The sequence below is a fragment of the Dicentrarchus labrax genome, unplaced genomic scaffold (genome assembly GCF_905237075.1).
Source record: "Dicentrarchus labrax unplaced genomic scaffold, dlabrax2021, whole genome shotgun sequence".
NCBI lineage: Eukaryota > Metazoa > Chordata > Actinopteri > Moronidae > Dicentrarchus > Dicentrarchus labrax.
The window spans coordinates 12,995,894-13,007,385 of record NW_026136720.1 but is presented as its reverse complement, the minus strand read 5'-3'; the positions used below and the strand labels follow the sequence as shown (position 1 = coordinate 13,007,385).

The 11,492-nt window shown below is 40.0% G+C and overlaps 1 protein-coding gene across 1 annotated transcript in view; it reads left to right on the top strand.

Annotated features, from left to right (window-relative positions):
- Nucleotides 1–3,308: 3,308 nt before the first annotated feature.
- sema4ba (sema domain, immunoglobulin domain (Ig), transmembrane domain (TM) and short cytoplasmic domain, (semaphorin) 4Ba) overlaps nucleotides 3,309–11,492 on the top strand; it is a 41,887-nt gene continuing 33,703 nt past the window's right edge. The window contains exon 1 of the mRNA XM_051382236.1: nucleotides 3,309–3,506. The gene's annotated coding sequence lies outside the window, so the exon portion shown is untranslated. The remainder of the gene's footprint in view (nucleotides 3,507–11,492) is intronic.

Genomic DNA, 11,492 nt, shown 5'->3' with positions numbered 1-11,492 from the left:
ATATACACTCCAGTGATCACTTCCATCACTTCCAGATCACCATAGATAGTAAGTATCTAACAAAAACCATCAGCAACATCATTGCTTTAAAAAAAATACTTTCAAAATACCACTTTTACTTTTAGAAGATATAGAAATGTATAAAAGAATACAAATGACCATCAATACAAAAACATATAATAGTTAATCGTCTTTTCAGACTATTCCCTAGCAAATATAACCTTTCATAGTAACCCACCGATGGGTAAAACGGTTTATTTTATGGCTGCATGATATGGTGAAAAACATCATATTGCAATTATGTTGACATTAGTGTGAGAATAATCATTTTGCATAACAAATGTAATTTTCACAAAAAAACGATGTAAACAAACATGGTCTGTTTTGATAATATTTCCCATTGAACCCAATGCAATTGTTAAGCATTTCCAACAAATGATCACTTCTGCATTTTCTAATTGTAACTGGTAGGGTACTTTGTGTAGAAGTCAGAGGGAACGGAGGCAATGAAAAGCGACGTTTTGAGAGCAGCCACGTTGAAATGGCCACAAGCAATGAAAAAGGCCAGTCTTTGTTTGACTGATCTGAGCCACGTGTTTAGACGTCTGCCGGAGGGGTCCTTTATGCTCTATGGATTGTTTACAAAAGGTTGTCCGTATGTCAGTGGCAGGTGCTTCAACTCAACAAGAGGTGTGTTACCAGTCCAACAAGGAATAGTATCTGACTGACATAGGCTGTAAATAAGACATCCAGTGAGTATCCGTGCTGTGGCCCAAGTACGTCTCAGGTTACTGTGAGGAATCCTGACTCTGTACAGATATACTGAGCCGACATTCCGAATCCCAACACCTCAAACTCTGCATCGCGTCTCCCTCTTTAGCAGTTGCCTAAAGTGTATAATTAGCAACAGCTATTTTAGAAACAGGCGTCCCCGTCTCAACACCCCGCTATCTTACACTTCTCTCTATTTACCCTGGAAATATTTCTGGAGAAGGCATGTGAAGTTATTTGGTAACACTTAACTTTAACACGACTTTTTCAACACTTTGGTGTATGTGCATTGGCATATCATCAAAAATGTACATGTCTATCTCATTTCCACTCTATAATGCCATTAGAATACATGTTTAAAATTTGATAACAAACTTGAATTTTATTTTTATTTTAAGATATGGTATAAGAAATAGATCCAAGCTCTGTTTATAAAACATATAGAGCAGTATGTGGTTAATTGTAGCTCAGTGTCCCCTTTACAATTCATGAAACAGCCCCTTCTGAGACTTTGTTGCATCATTTCTGTTGTCCTTTCAGTGTCATGGCCTGAAAACTTTGTCCTTGCCTGTGTTGTATTATTTTAGAACTATACTTCGTGGACCAGCTCTTAGTGTCTTCTTTACGGGCCTCTAGTACAGTAGATCTCTGCTGGGTCTGGCATTGATTTACAGTGAGTTATAGCACATTCCACACAATATAAATAGTATAAGCAATAGTCTGGAGACATGCTTAGGACTGCTTTAAAAATGTATATGTAGGGTTGAGCGAGTACTCGGCTGAAACGAGTATCCAGTACAAATAATGTACTTGTTACAAGTACCAAGCAGGAGTATCAAACTACTAAAATGTGTCAATAGCCGTACTTGAATGTATACCAACTGTTCAAAAACTTCTTTTGTACATAATTCTTTTACTCTTGTGATCAAAAACATTATTCTGAAACACCTGATCAATTTCAGGCTTAAATAAACAACTTTTAGTTACTCCCGCCCACTTTTGGTTTAAGCAACACCCATGTCTGTATTAGGCCCCACCCATTCTGAGTATGGATACAAATACAGATAATTTTGTTGGTAGTGTACTCGCTCATTCCTAGTTATAGGTGCAGGGAATATTTTGGCATTCATATTTTATGCCAGCAGGGGGACAATGATGCTACACTGCGGATATATGATCAAATTTCAGTTTAACATTTTAATCAGTTTGTTGCATCTATGATGTTACAGATTTACTTGGAAAATGAAAAGAATGTTTCTTATGAAGAAAGTAAACAAGTAAAACGTCATGCCTAGATCTGATACATGGGGAATGTTACATTTTTCACAGATGAACCATGGCAGGAACACAATGCATGTACCATTTGATCACACCAAAAATGTCCAATGTAGTTATGGTTAAAGCCTAAATAATATGCTTATTATTCACATTATTTGGCACTGCGTCATGTTTTGGTTTGTCTCAACCTCAGAAGCATTATTGGAGTATATAATCTAACAACAAAAAAGCATTACATAATTGTAATTTTGAAGGTACAGATGGTAGGAGTACAATATTGAATGGGCACGCTCTCCTAGTGATGAGTTTTTGTACCCTGAGAGTTACATTTCTGGTCTACTTTTTTTTGCGCATGTTGATGATGATCATTGGTGACTTATACATGTTATAAAAGAAGTGAATGAAAACATCTGTTGACTTCAAGCCCGCAGATCAGTGGATGCCTCTGATAGCAGTGTTACCATCTGATTATATTGGACATTTTGTCTAGATTTTAACATAGATGTAACTTTAAAGATGTTTGACTTCTCACTGATACTAAATACACGTAGAGCATTTAATTGATGACTGTGATTTAGGAAAAATAGATTTGGTTTATTTTCCGGTAGCTTGAAGTTACTGGTAATTACAATCATTAAAGTCAGTCTTTATACGGGTGCAAGCAGCTGGCTGAGAGGCAAACATCTGCAGTCCATAACAAGGGACTAAATCCCAGGAGAGCTAAAAAAAAAAAAAAAGACTCCAAGGCTATGTTTAATGCGATTAGAACTTTGTCTCATTCAGTTTCCTACTCACACTATAAATTCAGCCACGTCATAGTGCATTTCATACACTTTCAGTAAGTTGCTTTTGCATGAGGTGGTTGTGATTTCGCAAAAGCAGGAAGTCAGCAGTCTTGTGACCAGAAAATCACAGGATACATATGAGGTTTTTTGTTTTGTTTTACTTATTGCAGGTTAAAATCAAGTAAATTACATACAGATAACACTAGAATGAGTGTGAAGAGAGAGAAAAAAATCTCCAAACTGCTTATGGGTTAGCTCTAAATAATCAAAAACTAATTCCCACTGCTCCTATAAATACGAGTAATATTTACAGTAAACTTTACACATTGGTGGTTTAACTAAAACATTTGTCAAGATCATCTGAAGTATTGCACGTCTGTTCTCCTCCCCCATCCCTCCCTCCATTTCTCTCTGTGACAGTGTGTGATGGGAGGAGCTCCAGTGTGTGGAGTGCTTAGAGGCAGGCTGTAGTACGACACTGTGTCAGGAGAGAGAGAGAGAGATAGAGAGAGGAGAGTGGACCTGCGGACTTAGAGCTGTCATCTACCCAAGCTTTAAACTCTGTTGTTTCTGTGGACTTTCCTCTGACATTTCCTGGAGGAGGAATCAGTCAATCTTTTCTTTTTTAGATCTGAAGGATTGTTTTTGTTTCACGGCTGAGCGGGACAGAGCGTAAGTACTGCTGTTATAGAGACTGCCCTCCTGTTCATTAACTGTGTGGTGGCGTGGCTTCATGAATCATTGATGTAAGAACGCTGGGGTTCTGATTACCTATTGAAATGATGCCAGGATAACCATGTCATTTCCCTGTTAGAGAATTATAAACTTCTTATGACTAAGTCTGCATGGGGTTTGTTGTTAGTTTCTGTCTTTAAAGGGATAAGTGGGTGTGAGCTGACACGCAACAGCCCTCCGCCTTCTCCAGCAGGTCTTTATCGCAAGGTGATAGCAGGGCAAGGGGGTCATTAAAGACCTAGTCTGAGTGCAAGCTTCTGTGTATGTGTGTGTGTGTATCTTGTGCTCTTATTTGTGGGTGTGTATGTGTAGGAGCTACCCTTACATTAAGAGATGTTGGTGTTGGACTTATTTTCTTTAGAAACACAGCTATTTCCCTGGGTGTGTTCGTATTTTAAGGCTTGCTGGCTTGTGTGTGAGAGTCTCTAGTAATGCATAAAAAAAAGAGGATGGCTCTGACTCTTTAAGCTGAGGCACAACTCATCAGGACTGAGCCTGTGACTGGGAGTGGGGCCTCTTTCCGCAGATAGGAGTTAGTGAATGTGGCAGCCAGTGCACACACATCCTCTCCCAGCCTGGAAACTTTGTGCGAATTGAGAGGTGTGGAAAAGCTGATGGGCGAGAACAAGAACATAAATATTAACACAAAGTCTTAATTGTCTTGGTGTGTCTGGTTGTGTTGGTTGAGAGCCAGCACAGTCGCACTGTTGAGGGGGTTTTGAGCTGCGACATTGGTTAGGGGTTCATGGTGTGATGCTGGCAGCTACTAGACAGAAGCATCAGGTATTATTGTGTGAAATTCAAATCTCTCACCCACACGCTGCTGGCAGCACAATCGAGACTAATGCCAAATTGTTAGCTGTGTGGGTGGTAGTTAATGGATAGAAACCATAAATGGAAAAGTTTGTCAAAAGTCAATGAGGAGGTCAACCAGAGATTTTTATTTACTCTTCTTGCTTACTTTTGAGTGTGCGCTGCCAAGTACCTTTTACTTCAGAAAAGCTCTCAAGCTCCTTCTCCTGTGTCATTAGAGTTTGACAAAGCAAACAGTTTTATGAAGCAATGAGTGAATATGTGTTTTTTTCCCACAATGGAGTGGGCTTTTCTGTTAGTTGCTTATTTTACATTTAAAGATCCCTCCCAGATATGTTTTAAGACACACAGTATCTGATATGGTTTTTAAAAAGTCTTACATTACACCTTCTCCTCCTTAATTGAAAAATCCAGAATGTATGAATATGTAATTATCATTCATTTCAGTCCCCCTCCACTCAAAAACATGTCTTACAGTTAAATATCTGAGCTTCTCCGTGCAGAATGATGTATAGTGAGAGTTTGACACTAGAAGGATGTTTTTACATTCATCTGCAGAAAGTGGAAAGTTTCTCTGTGCTCACTGAAAATCGGTTTTCTGACATCATGGAAGTGCATACTGGTCCAGTATGCAACTCATACAAGCGACTTGAAGCCTCAAGTGCACAGACACTGAGAATGTACTTCACAGTAAAGGAGGAGACAACTTGTGTCGAGCAGGAAAACTTTAGAAATTAACAAAATTTGCATATTCATAGATTGGAATTGTTAATGAGGTTAGATAGTAGATGCCTTTTTAAGGATCTTAATGTGGAAATTAAACTTTTTTGTATCAAACACATTATTTTTGCAAGTAGACTGTTTATATGTCTTAATACAATCTTTAACTACTGGAGATGTATATAACTCTCCAACTCTGACTGAAATGTTCATTATCAGTGTATTTTGTACTGGGGATTTGAAGGTTCCACATCACAGTTGTGTAAGCTAAATACTGGACCATGACTGGCATCTAAAGTAGTTGTGATGTCACAAAATTAATGCTTGGACATACATGTCTTAAACTCAGATTTGAAAGGTTTGTTCAGATTTTTTTAAGTGGAGTTGTATGAGGTACTTATCCATAGTCCAATCGGATGCCATTAAACCATTGTAGAAGAAGAGGGTGCAACAAGATGATGTAAATAAACGAGTGCCAGTCAAACCTCCAACTGTGAAAAACAATGTAGAAAATGCAATGGAAATATGGCATTTATGTTTGTTTCTTGTATTAATTGGAGGAACGTTACAGTCTCCTCATTACTCCACACATCAAATCTGATGTTTTTCTCTGCTTCTATTTTTCATCTCCTCAGTGGAGACGAAGCTTCAGTGGATGTTTAAGTTAGATTTTTTAAGTTTATTTTCTTATTTATTTGTCTTTGTTTCCATTGTACTTTATCACATTTTGCTTATATAAACCAACTTTTCCACCACATAAAAATAGGTGGAAAGAAACCCACTTACAGACACAAATCCTCAAATGATGAACAAACACCCAACAGAGCTGGAATAAATAGAAGCTTTCATGAATTTTTGAGAATGGGTAATTATTCCACAAGAGGGTGGAATATAATCAACCGCGCTATCTCATTTGTGACAGAGAGAGTTTTTGTTTTACGGCCTCGTATATGGAGCTTCATCCGTCTGCTGTAGGAGAAAAGCCTGTCTGTGCTGACCTTGGCCTGCTGTTTTCTTTTGGTTTGATCCACAAAGAAAACAGCTGGCAGTTGCATTCTGGATACCAGCGGCCTTGACAATGAACTGCCTGTATGATGCTGTCAGAAAAGCTTTGGCTCGTAGGTAAAGCATGGTGCCTGTAATATCAATACCTCAAATCCAGGCCTCCTCTCAAAAAATATAGTTCATAACATGGTGATAGTTACTTTCAGAGAAAATCTGAATATCTGTGTTGCAGAATTTAACTGGAACGCTGAAACATTCCTTCGGAGAGTGAATATTTATTTGATGCAGCGCTGTTTTACATCAAGTCTGCTGCAGGGAAAAGAAGCACAAGGATAAAATGATGCTTCTGTGTTATGAAGCTGCTCAAAGCAGTGAGCAACCTGTTGCCGATGACTAAATCTGTTCAGAGTAGAAAAGACAAAGAAGAAATAAATCAGACTGCATCACACTGTTTTATCACAGCTTAATCCCCCATGCTGGCCCCATATGCACATGTTTCCGTTTTGTCAGCGTATCCCAAGGGCATTTTCTCAGCATTAGGCTACTCTGATCCATCTCCTTCATCTGTTTATATAGTCAGGTTGACTCTCTCCCTGTCATTGTGTGTGTGTGTGTGTGTGTGTGTGTGTGTGTGTGTCTGTATGAGAGAGAGAGAGAGAGAAATTCTATCTTTTTAAATTTTCTTTTATGTGTTGTTGTCCTCTCCATATGGTTTGGTGTCACAAATATTAGTTTACATTTTACGCCAATAGCACAAGTTTAAACAAAGTATGTGTGCAATTAACGGCTAAAATGTAATGTATGTGACAGGCGCAGAGCTCTGCATTGGATCAGAGTTTAGATCAGACTGTTAAGTCTTTCAAGAAATTCAAGGTACGTTTTTAAACCTAACCCAAAATACTGTGTGCTGCCTTCCAAGATGAGAGCTGTGCTTGCTGCAGTGTCACAACATGGGCCACATAAAAACAGCTAGTGCTAAAACACAGTCTAGTGTTGTCTCTACTAATTACTCTGCAGAACAAAAACATTACACACATATATAGAGCGTTTGCATCTTTTAAAAAAATACTTAAAATAAATAATAAAAGTTAGATTTTGCAGAAACCTGTTCACCATATTCAGTTGCCATCAAATTAGTTAACTTATCAAGCTCCACTGATAATGTTTCACATCCTGTCTGTTAGTTGAATTGAATTGTGTCAGTTTAAATTTGGGAATAGTCTGAATGATTCTGACAACAAGGTCTTGTACTGGAGCTATTGATCATATCCCATGGTCTTCATCAGGAGTTTGACTAGTAGTTGCAGATGCTGAAATGTGCAGTGTAATTTGTCTTCTATGTTGGCCTAATAGGTGAGCTACAAAGTTAATTTTTGACCTTAGTAAGGTCAGTTGACAAAGCAGTCTCGCCGTAGTCCATTTAGTAGCTGTTCTGGACCTTTCGATCATATTGCATGATCTTCAGATCTTCAGAGTTTATCTGACTTTGTTTCTGTTTGTGCTGACAGAAATGAGTTAGAAAAGGGTTAATAGTTGAGGCAGAGGAGGGGTGGGCTGTGGAGTGGCCAGCCACTTGTAACCTAAAGGTTAAATACAGGCCTTCAGGGAGTCCTATTACTGTGTACTCACTGATGGGAACTCTGCAAACATGCATTCTGGGAGCACAGCGGGCTCCTCTGTTTATTCCCAGTCCAGCACTGTGCCACAATGTGGGAAATGACTGTGGACATGGAACATGGCCAGATTGCTGTGTTTGCTCCAGTGTCTCAGAGACCCTCAGAGCTGCCTTTTAACCCGTATGAACGCAACGCAACAAAACACGGCACATGCGTATGAAGCACTCAAAGGCCTCCCCTTGTTCTCGCTGTGTTTTATTTCAACTGTACACAAACCTCTGAAACAGCTCTGGGAAACCATGTGGAGTATGTTTACACGTATGTCAGCATTTCTTATGTGCTGGTGTGAGAAACGCAAAATTGTCTTTTCAGGGTGTGTTTCCATCACCCCTCACCTCACACCTGTTCCTCTTGCGTGTTACATGTTTAATAATAAAGTCCTATTTTAATCCTCGTAGCTATGTCTGCACTCCTGACACTGGACCTAAGAGACCACTATAAGGTGTCACAGTAAACGTGCATCAGGTTGTTGTTAGTGGGCGAATATGTTCGTGTGGCTCCTGACACGAGTACTAGAGTAGGCCTGATTAATGGAATCAACCTCCAACAGAGCCTTGTTTAGCAGTCTGTCCCTCCCCCACCGCTGTGATTTGATATCTCTGAGCATTCCAGGTTGTGCCCTTTACTCTGCTAATGGTGCTATGGACCCGTTCAGACATTCCTGCTGTAACTCTCTGATCACACGCGTCTAATTGCCTCACTGTAAACAAGCTGTACTTTATTTTTAATATTAATGTACAGTACCATTCTTTACTAAGAAGTAGGTTAGAGAAAGATATTTGATGCAGCTTACTGGTGGAAACACACTTTTCTACACACTCTACTGACTGAAGTTGTTCTTCTGTAACCTTGGACACAAATAGTGCTGGGTGGGTCACATGTTTTTCAGTTAGACATCCTTGCTGAAAATTATGAATGAGAAATGTGCAAAGGAAGATGACAGGAAGAAGGACTGACGCTTGTATTTAGTCATTTCATGCTCTGCTAAGATCCATAAACAGTGCCGGGGGAGGTGTGTGTGCACCTTTTATCCCTCACTCCTCACTATAATGGTCTGGATATATGTAATGCAACCTGCCCTGCTCTGATCCCCCCCCCCGCCCTCAGATGTAGGCCGGAGAAGGAATCATATATAGCTACTTTCTCGCCACAAAGTTAAAGGCTTTGTCAGATCAAACTTTTTTATAGTAATTCAGGCAAAATCTGACTTTAGCGAGCCTAGTGTTTTTGGTGTGACACTTAGCGGGTCGGTATACTTTATTTGAAGTACCTGTCGGGTCATTGAACACCATTTTTATGTGTCTTTATGATGGCAGGCTTTTCTTGTGTTCTTTCAGTTTCAACAGCTATAAAGATTCTGGCTCTAAGATATGGTAGGACAGGACATCGTGCAAACTACTTTGTTTCACCCTAGCCTTGACAACTTAGAGATTTGCACAGTGGTAGCAAAAATATATTGTTTTCTTTCAAAAAATCTTGTACAGACAGATCCTTGATACTGTAACATGATTGCTTTCCCTCAGTGCTTTATGTCTCCAGTCCAAGAGATGGAAATGGAGATAGAGGAAGGGGGTTAAATGTAACAGAGACAACAGGACAGGAGCAGACTAAAAGCTTCCTGTGGCAGGACAGAGTGTAAGCCAGACCTGGCAGACAGGCTGGCAGGGCAGATGTTTTAGGTGAGAGGCACAGTAGATAGCACCGTCTGAATAATTCATCAGATTGGATTGAAGATGTGATATATTAAGACACAGCACACAAGCCATCTTACGGCCTCTTTCAGCACTTTTTGTGCAGCATGAGTGGCTGCAGGGCTCAGATCCCCCTGCATCTCTGCTTTCTTTCTGGCAATTATCCACCACAGTCTGGGCAGTGGAGGAGACAGTTATAGATGTGCTGGCTCTGGGTCTAGCGAGGCCTCCAGACATCTGGAGGGGATGAAGCTGTTCAGCATGCAGGTGCAGTTTAAGCTCACAGGAACTAACACTGTTGATGCTTTTTTCCCCCTCCCCAATATGACTTCTGCTGTGGTCAACGGGTCTCACTGGTTTAGGTGACAAAGAGGGGATACATGCTTTCCACACAGAATATGTTATCTTGTCTGGATAATGTGCTGACAGTCTGACTTCTGGCCTCTGCATTTGTCTGCTTTTCCTTACGTTTAGTTTGTGAGTTTGTGAAGGCCTATTTATTCTGTTCCGCTTGTGTGTCAAATCACTGACCTTACAGCTTATAGTTTATAAATAATGTGATGAATCACTTGCTCGCCCCACGAGAACATCAGAGCACACCATGAGCTACCGAGCAGCCTTTTGGGTTTGCTGGAACTGAGTTACTTTGGGATTGTTAAACACATAGATGTTTGCTAACAGTACTTGAATGTTTGAACCACTTATCCAGTTTTTTAAACTTATGTCAGTAAACCTAAATAACACTTTAACCCTTTCTAGTTGACAAGGAATATGTCTGATCCTTTTGAACAACAAACATTTTTTTTTTCCTAAACTAATTTCAAAGTAAAAAAGATGATTATTATTATAAACTAACTCTAAAATTTCACATAATAGCACTTTTTCTTGTGGTTGCAACATTATGGACCAGCACTAACCTCTAAGTTATAAAAGTAGGTGAAGACGTCGAGGACATGTCACAGGCTCTCATATCACAGTGGAGAGGCTCAGCTTTATAGTAACAGATCATTTCATCTGCATCTCTCCATGATATCAGCTCGCTCCTACACGCATCCAGCTGTGGGGGCCTGGGCGCTGTATGGACGTGTCAGGACTCTGATTGCATCTGGAACACACACATGCTGAGGGCCTTTCACTGCAAACAAAGAGGTACATGAACTTCAAGGGTCCTGTTGAGGTGGTTTTCCTAACTAACTTGTGAGAGCAATTTGGCATTAATAATGTCATGAACTGTGGTGTAATTATCAGTCTTAGTTAATATTTTTAACATTTTCCTTCACTAGAATGAGCTAATTTATACAGTCTGCTCAGTGATTAACAAATCATGTGATATAGGATATCTGCCTGTATACCTGCAGCCAAGCACACTGAACTCTGTCATCTGATAGGTTGCTAATCCCCTTATTATGCGTGTCTGGTTAAATAGAACAGTCAGTCAGCCATTAAATCATTTAGCCTAGGGATCAATGTGGGCCCCATAATTTTGCTGTGTGTTAGGCCGTGTACAGTGTGATTGAATGGGAAACTGGAAAAGGGCACTGGCAACAATGTGAAGTACAAACAGGTTAAATTAGATCTAAAGTGAGCAATGCTAGCTTGACAAATTTGCCCTTGAGTGACTGCATTAGCATGATGATACTCTTGAGTGACAAGAGTTCATCTCCCTCGTAGGGTTTACCATATTCGCTGCCCTCATAGGTCAAAGCTGGTCGTCTAGGATGTTGGATGTCAATGATTGGAATTTACCCTAAATATCCGTCTGCTAAAGGATTCACAAGATCCTTTGGATGATTGGGATACCAAGGCCTGAGTGACTCCTGAGGACTTGGAGTGAGGAATGTGCAGCTCACTATTGATCTTTACTAAGTGAGGTCACTGCATGTGGGGGGCAGCTGCCCTACTCTCAGACCCCACATAAAGGGGGGCAGACTACTCCCACAAAGATATTTTAATGTGGTCTATCTGCCACATTAAGAGGTCAAATAGGGAGGATTGTGCTTGATATCAGCTTTTAAGGC